This window comes from Prionailurus viverrinus, chromosome A3 (genome assembly GCF_022837055.1).
Source record: "Prionailurus viverrinus isolate Anna chromosome A3, UM_Priviv_1.0, whole genome shotgun sequence".
Taxonomy (NCBI): Eukaryota; Metazoa; Chordata; class Mammalia; order Carnivora; family Felidae; genus Prionailurus; species Prionailurus viverrinus.
Window position 1 is genome coordinate 82,788,891 of NC_062563.1, and position 14,809 is coordinate 82,803,699.

At 42.7% G+C, this 14,809-nt stretch overlaps 1 protein-coding gene across 7 annotated transcripts in view; it reads right to left on the reverse strand.

Annotated features, from left to right (window-relative positions):
* SERTAD2 (SERTA domain containing 2) overlaps positions 1–14,809 on the reverse strand; it is a 116,641-nt gene that overhangs the window by 18,507 nt on the left and 83,325 nt on the right. For 3 of the 7 annotated variants that reach the window (XM_047853422.1, XM_047853423.1, XM_047853420.1), the window contains one exon: positions 6,654–6,743. The exons of 2 other annotated variants lie outside the window; for them this stretch is intronic. The gene's annotated coding sequence lies outside the window, so the exon portion shown is untranslated. Of the gene's footprint in view, positions 1–3,861; positions 4,187–6,653; positions 6,744–6,814; positions 6,917–14,809 lie in introns of those variants that run through there. 2 more of the 7 variants (XM_047853424.1, XM_047853418.1) reach the window with 2 other exon arrangements.

Consider the following 14,809-nt stretch of genomic DNA (forward strand, 5'->3'; position numbering starts at 1 on the left):
TTCTAATTAAGTTCAGATGAGGGACAGAAGACCTTGAGAGGAGACAAATGAGGCTTTCCAGCTTTTGGAGCCATCAGACCACAAAGGGAGCAGAATTTCCAAAAGGGAGTTTGCATGGTCTATATGAAGTGCTTAGTTTAAATGATAAGTATTTGTTTTGTTCTATTAAAAGTCATACGTTTTCAAAGATACTGTGAGGTTTTTATTTTGAAATTTTTATTTGTATTTCAATGAAAATTTTTAGACAGCCAAGCATGTTTTGTCTCATGATCTTTGAGAAAAAAGAAAAAAAAAGAAAAAAGAAAAAAAAAAAAAACCCACAAGGCATCTATTTATTACCCAGAATAGGAATGTCGTCTTATTGGCCTGACATATGCCATTCACAGATTCATACAAAGAATGAACTGCCACACAGTGCTCATGGAGAAAGACACTGCTCCACACAATGAGTGATGGGCGCTCCAGGGGACAGTTCTGTTCACAGGGTTTCCCAGCATCTGCACAGAGGGCAGAAGTTTGCTTTTCATACCAATTGCACTGGCCATTGGAGACAATAATTGTTTTAAAAGACACGCCAGCTTTGGTTAGTAGCTGTTTCCTTCAAGAATATTAAAACTAAGTTGAAAACCCACATACTTTTTAAGCAGGAGTCCCAGCTTATGGGTTTCTATCATTTGTTGAAGTAATACATAGTAGCAGCAGGTAGAAAATTATGACTTATGCATATGCAGTGGCCAAATCTTAGATTTTCATGTTCTGCTGGCCAGTATTAATTCATGGAAAGACCTATGAAGGTAGGTGTTACCTTTACTGCGAAGCCATTTTTCACTTAAAACTGGAAGCTTGCCCTCTGGGGTGCCTTTGGCATACGTGTGATCTTTGGACTCTGTAATCAGAGATACCTCTCTCTTTCTCTTTCTGTCCTTTGCCAAGAAACTACTGCAACCAGAACCATCTCCTTCCTATAGGATAGATCTTAACAGTAAATATGAAATTTCTGTAGCAACAAAGGTTTTAAAAAATTCTAAAAGTGAACTAAGGTTCACACTTCTCAATGCCATATTTCTCTCTACGTGTATTTAATCCACATAGAATATTGACAAAGTGGTCTTCATTTTTCTGACAGAAATTAAATATAAAATAAAACACCATGCTTTTACTATAGGTGTTAATGAGGAACCACAGCAAAAAACAAACTCAAAAAGTTTCTGTTGTAGCTTTTACCTTTCTTAGTTAATCAAAGTAAAATATCGAGGCACCTGGGTAGCTCAGTGGGTTAAGTGTCCGACTTTGGCTCGGGTCATGATCTTACGGTTCATGGGTTCAAGCCCCACATGGGGCTTTGTGCTGACAGCTCAGAGCCTGAAACCTGCTTCAGATTCTGTCTCCCTCTCTCTCTGCCCCTCCCCCATTCACACACCTCACTCTCTCTCAAAAATAAACATTAAAAAAAATAAAGTGTAAAATATTTCGACGGAGGATAACCTTGTAGTAAAACTTCATACTGATAATCTGTAGTATGCTACTTTGACAAAAAAAAAAAAAAAAAGACCACTGTATGCATTTGTCTGTATTTTTGACCTCCTCCACACCTTTTTTTTATGTTTTGTGTATGTGTCTTTCTCAAGTAGTGTTGTACTTTTATTCTGCCATTAGAGTGTTATGTAAAATAGTGGATGCCAAAAGCTATCAGTTGCTATACAAATTTGAGTGAGTTTTAAAATATCAAGATTTTTATTATTTTCTATACTCATTATTGATAATTCAGTGCATGACAACTGGGTAAAATTCATATTTCACCTTCTCACTGAAAAAGCTTTCAAGGGGGACAATTCAGCAAACAGGAGTCTAAAGGATTTCAAAATCTCAATTAATATCCTTCTCTTAGTTCTTAAAGGGAAACAAACCTGAGCAGCTGTTACCTAAGAAGCTGTGACACTTGCCTGACAATAAAACTGTTCCTTAGGACATCTTGTTGTATACTTGGCTGGTATTATAAAATGTGAGTCCTCTCACCTACCCATTGTGATAAAGCAAGGAACACACGGAGTGTCAAAAAAGAAAAGAAAAAAAAAAAAAGGCTCTCAAATCCATTTCCTAAGATTTCTCATCTGACAGCAACACAGTTATGTACGTTTCAGTTAGGAGAGGAAAAAAGTAAAAATTATTTTCAAGGATTCCAAACTTGAGGAACAACATAAATAACTTTACATTAGCATATAATCCCCTCTAAGTAAATCAATGAAGCTAAAGGAAAACTTTCTAACATTCATCTTTTTTTTTTCTTTCCACAAAGAAACGGATGAAATTTATAGGAAAGCAGAGATCCGTGAACAAGCTATTCCTGCTCATGCCAGAAGCTGGGTCTTCGGATGGGTATTTTCATCCTCGCAGCACACTCTAGCTCACTCAAATCAGAATAGACTGCTATAAAAAGTGGGAGCAATGGGAGGAGCTCTTGGAGTGAGCCGTGCCTTCTGGTTAGCTGAGCAACTATCCCCTTCACCCCCCTCAGCACAACAATAAAGAGACTCTCAGGTGGACTGCCCTCCAGGGGTTGAGTGGAGCCAAGAGCCCACTTCAATCTTGTCAGAGGCCAGTCCCTAATTACAGAACGCTACTTTGAACACTTAAGGCCTCGAGGATCCTATTGGCTACTACAACTTCTAGGTTCTTTACACACATTATGGCCATTTCTTAACAGATATTGGGAAATCAAAAAGCATATTTCATGAACAAAGCTTGAAAACATCTACTATCTTCCTTAAGACTGAGGCTGCCCAATTCGATTCAAATAAAAACTGCTATAGTCTGAGGCTGTATGTCTCACCCTGCTGATTTGCCCTTCCCTATTCAGTGCCTGTAAAAACTTACTTTCTGCCACCCCAAACATCCTGAAACTACCCGGTTTGAAAGCCAAAAGTTACTCTAAGACAAACTATACCTAATCTTTTTGTGAAATTTAGACTAAAGCCCAAACCCTACTCCCTTCTCAATCTATTACTACTACTTCTGCTAAAGGCAGGATGATTGACCACCAAGAATAAAAATAAGAACAATTTATGATTTTCTTTAGATGCAGTGGCCCTCGGACGGCACCCTCTGTCTTAATGGTACAAAGTCCAGGGCCAGGGCCAGCTGGCTCCCCGCAGCCCCCTCCCTTTCAGTCAGAGGCGGTTACCACCGAGATGACTTGTAGATTTCTAACTTAAAAGCCAGTGAGACGTTAAGTTGAATACACACACATATTCAAAATCAACTCACTTGTCACGGGCGAAAGCAGGGAAGAGAGGGAGGATTTCAAGCTAAAAACACAAGGGAAACTCACAGAAATACACTATAGCAAGTTGGATGCAGACCCGGTCACGGAACCCAAAAGTGAAGCAGCCTTCGCTCCAGCAATCCGAACCTTAAAAAAAAAAAGTCTCGTACGTTCACAACAACACAACGGCCACAACACGCACACACACCCCAGCTGTAGAAGCGACAGCTCCAAGCTCCCTTCGCCCCACTGCTGGGCTCCGGTTAGCTCCCGACCCCTCCTGACCTGGGTCCGTGACTGCCCGTCCCCTGCCCTTCCCCCAGCAGATCTGCCCGGGTACGCCGGGGGGTCCCCGGCCCTCCGCCCGAGGGTCTAAGGGCGCGGGGCCGAGAAGCAGTGGGAAGGAACGCTTGTCCGGGTACCTGCTCCAGGCCAGGTCCCTCTCGCCGAGGCGCCCGCGACCCCCGCGGCAGCTCGGGCCCCTCCTCCGCCCTCCGGGCTCTCCCGGCCCTGGCCGGGTCCCAACGCTGCCCCCCACCCATCGCCGGGAGCCCGGCGCATCCGAGGATCCCCTCCAGCCTGGCGCCGGGAGAACTTACCACATGCAGCTCCACCTGGGAACTAACGCATCAGGAGGGGTTTCTGCCCACTCCTCAAGCTACTCTCTCTCCATGCGGAGTCCCCGCTCCGGGGGCCCGAGGGTGGCGCCGGGGAGCGGGCAGGAGACGAGACCGAAGCTAAGACTCCGCAGTCCTCTGCCGGCGCGCTCGGAGCATTATACAATGGTGGAGGAGGCGGCGGCGGCGGCGGCGGCGGCAGGCAGGCAGCGGAGGAGGAAGCGGGAGGCGGGCGGAGGGGGCGCCCTGACCGAGGGAGCGGCAGCTCGTGCTCCAGCACTCGCCGTGCAGGAGTGACGTGCGGCCAGCGAGCCTCCCGCGAGCTCCGGGCCCCTGGCTCCGCAGGCCCCGCCCCTCTCCCGGCCCCGCCCCCCTCCCCCGGCGGTCCCGGGAGGCGAGATAAATGCCGAGCCGGGCCCCGGCCGCTGCAGGAGCAGGAAGGGGCAGGCAGAGCACGGGAGACGTCGGGTGGCAGCGCCGCCCACGGCTCCCTCCCCGACCGGCGCGCCCTTTATTTTCTCTCAAGGAAAGGCTTAAAGAGAAGGCGAGACGAAAAGAGACACTCCGGCCAAGGGACCACAACTAACCACCAATAATCCCCTCACACTCCAGAAAATACTCATGCAAATGACCGAGCGGCTAGTGACAAAGGCGGCGGCGAGTGCAGCGCGCGCACAGCCCGCTGAGTCGCGCGACCGCAAATATGACAAGCATCTGAGCTATTCGGCAACTTGGGGCCGGTCAGCAGGGCGGGCAGGGTCCCGCGGGGGAGGGGGGGATAGGAGGTGAGGGGCAAAAATTCGACCCCGAGGCACGGCGTCCACGCTGCCTGCGCGGCTTTCGAGATAGGCGTCCCTGGAGGGCGGGGGGCGGCAGCGTCTGCAGCTGGGACACTCCCAGACGGCCAGGTCTCCGGACGCACGAGTGGCCTGCAGAGATGTCCGAATGGCAGGACGGGGGCTCCAGCTGGAGCCGGGGGCAGAAAATGCCCCTTGCGTGCGACAGTCTCGGCCTAACACCTCGAAATGGGTCACCAAGTCAACAGTACTTTCGGAGTAGGACGGAACCGAGTTGCATCCTTCGTGGCCGGCTGCGCAGCGGTGCAGAGCCGGCAGCCGGCCGCCCGCCGCCCGCGCTGGCAAAGCCCACGCAGGTAGAGAAGCCAGGCTTGGAGACGCAGCGGGGTCAGAGGCCCCCGGTCCTCCGCCCAGAAGTTTCATGTGGATAACCTTTTCCCTCTCCTTAGGAAAGCTCCTGCTTTGAACTACTTTCATTTAGCAGAGAAATTTGTACTAACTGGGAGAGCTGTGTGTGTGCCTAAGTGGTGCGAATTTAAAACACCAGGAAAAGAGCTCCCCCGGAAAATTAATGATTATTTTAAAAGTTAAATGCGCGTTCAGTGTAAAGATGTTACAAAAAGTAATTGAAGCATCTTAAAATTCTGGCTGCCACCCCAATCAGTATCATCTCAGATAGCTGGCGTTTAACGGTCCACTCTACTAGTTATATTTAAGAATAATAAAGCTTTAAGACCTAACATAAAGGTGATTATAAGTCGTTAACATCAAGACAAGTTTAGACCTATTCGAACTGTTCTGCAATGATTTGTTATCAATCAAATTAATGATCTTACTGAAATTAAACTTGGTTTAAACTGTTGGTAGAGGAGGCAGTGTTTCTTGTGTTATCTTTAAGGAGAATAAAAAAGGATTTTACTTGACCCTCAGTATAGTTAAAATCTTATAGATTTTTCTTTAAGTATAACCAATGCCAAAAGCTAATTATTTGTGGATGTCTTTAGAAAGTCTCATTATAATGGCGCTCCAAATGACACATCATGGAAGTACTGTGCGGGGCCCTCTGTAGGTCCTGCTCAGTCTGTGCCTGGGCCGCACAGCATTCAAACATTTTGCTGTGAAGCCAAGATATTTTTCATTTCCAGAGTTCTGCCTTTTAGAGACAACACTAACTTCTAACAGTTTCCCAACCACCCACTCCCTTATACTTTCAGCGCTCACTTTTAAGGAAAAGCCATTGAAACAGAAGCTGCAATAATCTCTTCCTGTGATATCTTTGTGGCAGAGGCCAAAGGCTCTGTTGAATTTAAAATGAATTTAAACCGTTTATCCATGAACTGAAGTTAGCAGCAAGTTAGACCTGCAGAATTTTTGTGACACTTGAATATTTATTCTAGCAAACGGGTTACCAAATGCAGTGTTCCTGTAAAAAGAACTAAGATCTAAGTGACAATTTTTGTGTCTCCAGACACAGAGGGGACCAGTGATTCTGCTAAGGCATGTAATTCAGGAAAGGTTTGCATTCTTAGGAGAGAAACTTGAGTTTTCAAGTGAAAAGGTTTTCGCCTTTCCACACCTTGGAAGGTAGTAACATCTTAACAGTGTGCACGTTATATAGTAGGAGTTCCACTTCCCCCACTTTTAGAGTCTGGTATCTTTTGTCAAAGCGTGAAGTGGCAGCTTCAACAGCTGCCGATGTGGTCAGACACAAGGTGGTTAACCACCCCTCCCCCAGCCCGAGCCCCCGCAAGCCAGCACAGCAATCCCTGCCTGGCCCTAGGAACCCAATTCCACCAAGATAAGGAAAGGCTCTCCCTGAGCTTTTGAAGTCAACTCCCTTCAGTATGCAACGGCACGCTTTTTAAAAAATCATTGCTTATTCCCAGCACATGAACAAGAAATGTTTAGTGAACATGTAAGTGTGGTTTTCACTCCCACTCTTTGGGACATTAACAAGCCCATTTAAAATAATCCTACCCTCAGGATTTAGAGTTTAGAGTTTCTCCTTCTCGCTCTCACATTTAAGAAATTAGGCCAGTCATCCGCATTTAACTATCAGGAACATATCTGTTTAGGGAGAAAACAAACATTGCTTTTGTAAGTACAGAACTGTAATGGTAAATTATAAAAATACTCACTGGTTTAGTTTCAGAAAGCTACTTCTCAACACGGCTTTGTAGTTCTGGCTACTAGTTCGCACTTCACTGCTTCTCTTTGAAAGTTTCTGTACCTTCACATCTTGCAAACTACTAGACGACTTCACTGACTGAAGGCCACTTTTAGCACTTAATTAGCATGCACCCAAGAAATGACACCAGGACAAGCTGGTTATATAAACTGAGAAACAAAGACTTTAAAACAGTTTTAAACTTTAATTTTTCTTTCTCCCTTATTACATTTTATCTTTCCGGTTCCACTTGAAATACTAGTAATAATCATCCACGTATACACCTTGAAACTATTGGTCTTCGGGAAAAAAAAGAAAATAAACATTTCAGTTATTGAAACATACTGTATGCAGCCAGCTAGGCTAAATAATCTCTTTATGGAAAATATAGACATTCTTCCCGAACCTGGACTTCTCATTCACTGACAACTGAAAACTATTAACTTAAAAAAAATTTTTTTAATGTTTTATTTATTTTTGAGACAGAGGGAGACAGAGCATGAACAGGGGAGGGGCAGAGAGAGAGGGAGACACAGAATCTGGAGCAGGCTCCAGGCTCCGAGCTGTCAGCACAGAACCCAACGCGGGGCTCGAACTCACGAACCGTTAGATCATGACCTGAGCCGAAGTCGGACGCTTAACCGACTGAGCCACCCAGGAGCCCCTGAAAACTGTTAACTTTAAAATAAACTTCTGGGAGTCACGTCACCTCATTGATTACCAAGGAGTCATACGGGACAGAAGGATTTGGAAACCTCAACACTCTAGAGAAGGTGGCACAGACAGGTTCAGTACTTTGCAGCCACTAGCGATTTAAAACGTCACTGTGCCAATGGAACATGTTAACACATCCACTTCTGCAGACTCCCCTCCACCTCTTCCTCCACCTACTTTTGTCAGGTTTTTTTCCCCGTTTCTCCCTGAAGTCATGGTTCATTCGCACAAGCAGAACTTCAACTCCAGGGAAGGTCTGCTTTTGCAAAGCTTCCTTAATTATTATGGGACTGCTTTGCATTGACAGCCCCTTATGTTCTGAGAGAAGGTTATTCTTCTGTTAGAGATACGCCTTCTTCCCTTTTAAAAAATCTGACAATACTTAAATATTTAAAATATCTTAATGATAATATTTGAAGAAAATGCTTTTAAAACCTTTTTTTCCCCTAACATTGTTCATTAGTCCCTTCTCACCATTGCTAGAAAAAAAATGGCTTCTGCTGGGCATTAGTTTCCTTCTTATTTCATTTGCCACTATTTTCCACTAAAATCGTCAGATAGGGACGCCCGGGTGGATGAATTGGTTGAGCTGAGCATTCCGGTCTTCATCTCAGGTCATGATCTCACAATCCATGGGTTCGAGCCCTGCACCAGGCTCTATGCTGACAGGGAGAAGCCTGCTTGGGATTCTCTCTCTCCCTCTCTCTCTGCTCCTCCCCTGCCTGTTCTCTCTCTCTCTCTCTCAAAATAAACAAATAAACTTAAAAAAAACCTTCAGATAAACTGCGAGGTCCAATTTGGAGCAGCCCTTCTTGGGAGACTACAGCTTTTGCTCTCACCCTCTCCTCAGTTGGAAACCACTGGTAACAACTCTATGTTTCTTTCCTGCTAGATGCTGCTCCACTAGGACTGGTGGTGGCTTCTCATAAGCATCTCTTATTGTCCTCTGTTCCCCACACAGCACTACCCTCTCGAGGGCCTCTGCGTGTCGACTCTGTACTTCCTGTCTATAAACCATTCTCCCTTCTTGAGCACTTCATACTCTTCTCAAGACAGCACCACTGGCACCCACAGAAAGCGTCAATGAATGTTTGAGACTGCACAGCCTCCAGACCTTCCCTGTCCTCGGGAACCAGTCTGAGGGGACGATGAGTCCCGGAGTAGGGGTTTGAAGATCTTGTACAAATAAATCACTTAATTATGACTGACTCTTTAGTTTCTTAATCTGCCATGTCACAGGTTTAGGGTCAGCCCCAGTTCCAGGGAAAACAGCACAGGTTGTTTGTTGGTCGGGAGATTTGGGCTCTAGTTCCTCAGCCACAGCCAGCCGTGAGGCTGAATCAGACGCTTAGCATCACGGGGCCTGCTTTCACACACTTCAAAAGGAGGTGCTCAGGGTCAACGATTTCTGTAGCCCCTTCCCAGAGCTAGGAGTCTATAAAAAAGTGATTACAATGTAGACTACCCCCATAGGGGAGTTTTAGACTCAAATGAGATAACCTGCTCAAACTGGAAGAATATAAAACCAACTTCACATTCACAAATTTCCAAAAGAAAGGAGAAGTACAAATAATGATAATATACTCCATTCAACAGAATATGTTCTTGGAATTATTTTCCTATCTAGAAGACAGATTTGAGCAATCTATCCACATTCTCCTGGATTTGTTACCCGTTATGGTTCAAGTCACCCCGCCCCGAACCCCAACGTTTGGATAGAAGCAGGATGGTTTGTAAGGCATTTTCATACGGATTTACTTGTCCCCTCTTCAAAACACCTTTCCTGTGCCACAGGCAGGACAGGTTCTCCTTCCCACGTTTTACAGAGGAGTAAACAGAGGCTTGGAGATGAACCAGCCAACTGAACTCCTTTATCAAGCTGACTCCCAGGGACAAAGAAGGTCTGGAGGCTGTGATTCCTAACATTCACTGAAATTGTGGAAGCCAGGAAAGACGCAAGCTGAGTGTCTTGAGAAGAGTATGAAGTGCTCAAGGAGGGAGACTGGGTTATAGGCAGGAAGTACAGAGTCGACGTGCAGAGATCACCAGGAGGGTAGTGCTGGCCAGGAGCTGGACACGACTTTGCTTCGACCCTATTCTAGAGTCATAAAATAACAACAATTCTACTTCTTACCCAAAGAACCCCAACCCTGCTTGTCAGCTTTTTAGCCCACAAAATTAATACCCCATAAACAACACAACAGAGAAGAAAGAAAACTCATCACACCATTCAGTCCCCTCACTCACGTTTATCGCTTTGTCTAGAACCTGACACGGCAGATATTTGTTAAGTTTTCACTGAATGAATAATTTAAGGAACGCTGAAGTGTTTATACCCAGTTTCATAAACTCAAGGGGTTAATCTTTCCTGCTGTGAGCAATACAATATTGTCCTTGTAACTGCTTTTCAGCAATTCTAAAATATGCATTTGGGTTTAACATAGCTAAAAGGACCAATGGGCACTCACAAAGTACTATTAATCTATACAGTCTCACGACTGGGGAAGTAACCTCGCAGGTAAATTACTGCTGAAATTCCACCATTCTGTATTCTTTATAAAGGTTTTCTCTTCCTACTTACTTTAAGAAATAAAAGTCTTGGTCAAATGGTATTTAAAACCACAGCAGCATTTGATAATTATGGCGGGGGAAAGACTTGCCTATGCAAATGTTCCAGCGATTACCTGGATGGTTCAAATGACCACTTCTTACTGGCACCTTCCTGCCCTCTCGGTCATGGAATATAAAAAAAAATATGCCAATAACCAAATATGTTACGAACATCATCAACCAATATTAACTTCCAGGAAAACTTGGTAAGACGATGAGAGCCAAAATCATTGGTTTTAACAGTATTACTCTAATGCTGGCCATCTTTTATGTTTCAAAACCAAGCATTTATATGACTGGCTAGACTAAATTCTCTTTTCTGCTATATACATGGTCTCGTATCTATTGTAGAAACCATCTAGGATTGTGTACCTTTAAATCACCTATGGATAAAGAAGTCACTTAAGAAAATGATGGTAATTTGGGGAATGTAAATAATATATTTAATCCATTTTTGAAGTCCCAGCTATGAAAATTCTACCCTGAGAAGTTAAAAAATTTCCAAGCTTTAATGTGTAGAGATGCCCAGGAAATGCCTCTAAGTTCAGGCTATGAGGCATCATTAGAAAAGAAACATGTTGACCGAGAACCCAGCTTAAATGGAAACATAGTATACAACTAAAACTAAATCCACTTGTTTGACCTTTGAATTTTTTTTATTGGATTTCCTGGAAGAGGCAACACCTAGGTAAAACGGTGTAGACCTTATCTTTTCTTTTAGTCACCAATGTAGAAGTTTTTATTAAGTTTATTAAAGTTTTTTTTAAGTTTATTCTGTTCCCAGAACAAACAGTAAGACTTTTTCAAAATTATCAAACTGTCCAATCATACCGGTCCCTTGCTTTAAATTGAAAAAAGGTTGTATTTTTAAGTTACAAGGTTTTTTAATTTAAAATTTCAGAAACACACAGAGTGAAGTCAAGTAGGACGAAGTAAAGCAAGCATCCCAGCTAAACACTAACACATTAGATACCCTGGTGTCACCAGTCAATTGTTTTGCTAAACATGCTTTAAATATTGAACCAAAAATTCAATCTTGCTAAGTAACATTTGTTTCAAAACCGTTTTCTCAGAGAAGTCTTGTTTGAGTTATATGAAACTCCTTAAATGGACAATTATCAGAGAAACTGGCTTTTAAGGGGAAAATAATAGTGTGAATGAGCTATATGTAACTTCCTTTTTAAAAACAGAAGTTGAATCTGTGTGACACCAAATTTAGAAAGGAGAATGAGAGAATATCATCTATAGCATAGACGCCCATTGCCGTTCTGTTCTGTTACAAATTACACGCTGCGAACTTGACTTTGCTCAAACAATACATATATCTAATCATTCCTAAAAATGATTCTTTTAAGAGAAAACATAAATGTGAAAGGATTACAGCAAATAAAAAAAACTCACTTAAAAAGTGCCAGATTCCCTGACTTTCACTAATTATTCATTTGGCCTCATTACACACGGCAGCACAGTCCATCCTAGCCCTAGCTTTTGTGGGAATGATACTGGTAATTTCAGCACCATTTATATTTCCTTTTCACTTCATTTTAGAAATTAAGACCCAAATTACAAAAAGGTTGACAAAAATTGTAATGCATCAGATGTTCATTTTCAATCCATTCTCATCTGTTACCACTTTAGAACTGTTAAACATCATACGTCTAGTTTTTGTGATAAAAAAAATAACAGCTATAAAGACTTCGGATTTACTATTTTCACATGCGGCCAGAAATGAAAAGTGAGAAAACAGAAATCTTTCCAAAAGTTCATCAGATGAAAAGAGCAGAATTAATGGGGAACTATACCACTTATGAACAAGAATACTTAATACTTTATAAATATCACTTCTCTCTCCCTTCAACTCATCAATAAATTATACCAATTTAAATACCCCTTTTCTTTTCATGGAACTTGGTAAGCAAATCCAGAAATCATCTGGAATAGCAAAGAGCAAAAGATAGCTGTAGTAAGTTTAAAGAACAAAATGGGGGAAGCGTCCTGTCAGATACCGAGGCTTATTATAAATTTCTAGTAATTAAGAGAGTGCTGTGTCATAGGGATAGATAAACAGATCAACAGAACAGAATTGACAGTGCAGAAATAGACCCACGCATATAAGAAAGTGTGTAACATGACAGGTCTGATATTACAGATCAGGGGGAAAGAGCAGATTATTCAATAAATGGCTAAGGGCCACTTGATTAACTGCATGGAAAATAAAATTAAGTACCTAATATCTTTCCAAAACATACATTCTGGTGGACTAAATCTAAATGCGTAAAACAAAACTTTAAAACTTTTAAGGAGAGGGGCGTCTGGGTGGCTCAGTCGGTTAAGCATCTGACTCTTGATTTTGGCTCAGGTCACAATCTCATGGTTCGTGAGATCAAGCCCCACATCGGGCTTCACGGTGACAGCATGCGAGCCTGCTTGGGATTTTCTCTCTCCTTCTCTCTCTGCCCCTACCCCATTTGTGCGCTCTCTCTCTCTCTCTCTCTCTCTCTCTCTCTCTCTCAAAATAAACATTTTTTAAAAATAAATAAAACTTTTTTTAATAAAAATTTTTAAAGTCTTTATTTATTTATTTTGAGAGAGACAGAGACAACACGAGTGGGGAGGGGCAGAGAGAGAATCCCAAGCAGGCTCTGCATTGCCAGTGCTGAGCCCCACGTGGGGCTCGAACTCACGACCATGACCCGAGCTGAAATCAGGAGTCAGACACTTAACTGACTGAGCTACCCAGGCACCCCAATAAATAAAACTTTTAAGGAGAGAATATAGGAGAATATGTTTATGGCCTCAGGGTTAAAGAATGTGAGATTATGGTCTGATTGCTAAGATTCAGACTCACTCGCTTTTGCTTTGCTCTGTGCCTTGAAATGTTGACCCCCTCGGGACTAAGCTCTTTCGCCAACTAGCTGCCAGCTGGATTCAGCAAAAGCAAGGCACCAGAAGGAGGCCAGTGGGTCAGAGGGGAAAGAGGCTTGGGTGTGTCTTTCGTGACCCTTCCTGCTTTGAGCCCCTGTCATGGCAGTATCCCATCCCTCCACACCCACAGCTTCTGCGGTGGCCCCCTTCTCCAGGATATCAACTCTGCCGAATTCAAGCAACACCATTTCCTCCCCTTCTCTCAGATCTAAGGACAGGAACAGCTTCCTACTGTTATTGGTCTTCCATGCCTCAACTCTTGTCACATCTCTGTAAAAATTCCCTTTAATAAGTCTCATAAGTTGTATCATTTGAATGAAATTGTTTCCTGCCGAGATTTTGACTATTCAGAAACTAGACACCCAGTGCAGAAACCATAAAGAAAAAGATCAATAATGTGATTACATTAAACTTAAACATCTATTAAACAAAATACACTACGAATAAAATAAAGGGAAGCTAAAGGCTGTGGAATGACATATGTGATTCATATAATCAACAAATGATTGGTATCCGGAATAAAGAGTTTTCTGAATCAAGTTTTTAGAAGTCCTAAAACCCAACAGAAAAGTGGGCTAAAGAGGAAAGAAACTTCAATGTCCAACAAACATGTGAAAAGATAACTCAATCTCATCGGTAATAAGAAAAATGCAAATTACAAAAAGATAGTTCACAGCTATCAGATTGACTGTTTTGGAGATAATCTGACATGAACTAGTAAAGTTGGAGATGCATCCACTCTACCCACAGACATGCAGTCTCTCTACTGGGGTGCCATGAAAAAAATAAGCCCTACAGAAAATGATTCAAGTGCCTATTTCCTCAGTTCTCCCATGGATGGTATACAGTTAAAAACCAGTCGTGTGTTGGTAAATGTTCATCAACTGGCTGGGTCGATGCGGAAAGAAGCCTTTATCTGTAGCATGTACTGATTTCTGTGGTGTAAATAGCCCCATCACGGCTGATTTGAAGCCTCCCAAATGAACTCAAGAATTAGAAAGGGATTCACACGATCGCTCTCAGGGGCAGGTGTCAGTCCCTAGCTCCAGCCCAAACACAGGAATCATTCTAGATTTACAGGAAGGAAGTTAATTCATTACATATAATGGATGTCGTAGGGTACTGGGGCTTAATTCTCTGGAGGAATTCTGGATGAGAAGAGCTGAAGCTAGAATCTTAGAGAAACTCTTGTTTTTATCCCCCATGAAAACATAGAAGAGTATTTGTAGCCACTTTGCTTATAACAGCTAAAAATTGGAAACAACCTTAATGTTCACCAAGGTAAGAGTAAATTGATACACTTGAAAACTATAGTGGTTAAGAAGTACTAAAGGTACCTATATCAACCTGGCTAAATCTTAAAAAAACATAATGCTGAGTAAAACAAAGCAAGCTGTTAAACATGTACAGTATAATCTCACTATAGAAAATCTTTTAACACATGTAAAATATGGCTATACATTGTTTACAAATACATAGGTACGCAATTACAGAATAAAAACATTAGAGATAAAAAAACGTTTAGGAAAGTGGTTACCTCTGGTAAACAGAGGAGGGAAATGGAATCAGGGAGAGACACACAGGTGGCTTCTCTTTTATCTATAATGTTTAATTTCTTTTTTACAAACATGAAAAGCCAAGTAAGTATGTTGGAATACACAGTGTGAATTTATTGATTTAGATTTCATCAGGTTAAAAAAACACACCTTATTTTCTT